The 1729-nt window shown below is 34.0% G+C and overlaps 1 protein-coding gene across 1 annotated transcript in view; it reads left to right on the top strand.

Annotated features, from left to right (window-relative positions):
- LOC111640958 (gastrula zinc finger protein XlCGF57.1-like) overlaps positions 1-1729 on the top strand; it is an 8799-nt gene that overhangs the window by 1933 nt on the left and 5137 nt on the right. The gene's annotated exons all lie outside the window — the stretch shown is intronic.

The following is a 1729-nucleotide window of genomic DNA, read 5'->3' as shown; positions in this document are numbered from 1 at the left end:
TCTATCTATCTATATAAATAAAAATGTAATGTTCGTTTGTTCCTACCAATTCTTTTGAAATTTTCACACAATTCGAATACGCACGTGTTTTTATATAATATACATGTTGAAATTCCCCCCACTGGGTGGAGATGAACAGGATTAAGGCTTACTGTAAAGAACTCTGCTTCTATTTCTACTATTTTAGATGCGGGTTTTTGCGTTTTTGATTGCGTTTTAATAGGATACGTCAACAGAATGTACACTAAGAAGGGATTTTTCGAAAAATTTCCTTCCACACGGGGGAAGTGTTATACATTTATAATAGATACATTTTGAGCCACAACAACGCGTGGCGGGGTCTGCTAGTATAGAATGTTTTTAATTATTAAATATCATAACAGGTGGCGGCACACACAATTAAATGTTGCCCATTAAGGTAAGAAACTCGTTGCTGGATTTTTTAAATGAAGTATTACATAAAATTTAATAAAAGCATTTTTAATTAATCAATATGATCATAGTTGAAGTTTGATTACCAGAGAAGATTTCTGAAAAATTTATTGTAATTTTACTAAATGTGTACACTACAAATAATTAAAGAAGAGAATTTATATATTTTAAAACATTTAACATAGAGAATGGAAATTTTAATCACTGTATGAAATACTTTGAATATGTGTATAGTTTTATATACTATATATAAGCGTTATCCAAAAGTCACCTCTACGTAAATATACGAAACATCTTTATTCTAATTTAGATTTATATTTTACTTACGTTATTTAAATATATCAATATTTTTTGGAAGGTTTTGTTTACATTAAAGACGTAAAATACCGGGACGTCAAAAAGGTTTCTCTGTTATTATTGACGCCCTCCTCTTCACTTTTAACCTTGGTAACAGTTCGGGGTTATCGTTATGTACGGACCTAAATCTAGACTTCATGACGTCATAGAAGGAATACGTAAGAATATTCGGATATGGTTCTTTTTTGTGATAATCATTGATACCTTTCTCTAATTTAGAAAATTTATTTTACTTCAATAATTACTTTCCTGGTTGTCGTATATAACCGAGGAAAATATGGCGATTGGAGAAAAAATGACATTTCAAGATTTTTAGTTTTTTGAACTCGTGACCTTAATTAAATTGTCAAAAAATACAAAAAATAGTTCGGAGGAATTTTTCTGTCTATATGGTTATTCGTGTGGGTGTGTGTGAAATGCACTATTTTGTTCACTTTTTCGAAGCAAAATAACTCCTTTGTTTGCTTTCTGCAGAAAATTTTGAAATTTTTAGGAATGTTTCTGTATTGGGAGCATTGATGCAATTCAATTTTGCATCAATGCTCCCAAGGTTAAGAGTCGAGAGGGTGAACAGACAAACGAAGGTCGTGTGTCATATCTGTTTTCCCCCACTGTTTTCTTTTTTTTCTTGGTTAAAGTCCAGACACGTGGATTGCCATGGCGGCTCACCTCTGATTCCAGCAAAGAAAAGAAAAGGAAACAGTGGGGACTCACGTTCTAACCTAACCTAACCTATTCTGATAAATTATCATAATTATTACCAATTATATTATTAGAATAGGTTAGGTTAGGTTAGAACATGTGTCCCCACTGTTTCCTTTCGTTTGCTGGAATCAGCGGTGAGCCGCCAGCGCTGCCGCGGCGCAGTAGCCGCCGCCGTTCGCTCGCGTCGTCACGTGACACGTCGTCTCCAAAGCGGTCTGGTTTCGAGGCTAAAACA

Source organism: Centruroides sculpturatus, unplaced genomic scaffold (assembly GCF_000671375.1).
Source record: "Centruroides sculpturatus isolate CEXI.00-Female unplaced genomic scaffold, Cexi_2.0 scaffold1412, whole genome shotgun sequence".
NCBI classification, from domain to species: domain Eukaryota; kingdom Metazoa; phylum Arthropoda; class Arachnida; order Scorpiones; family Buthidae; genus Centruroides; species Centruroides sculpturatus.
The sequence above is the reverse complement of the archived record's forward strand: the minus strand, read 5'-3'. Positions and strand labels throughout refer to the sequence as shown.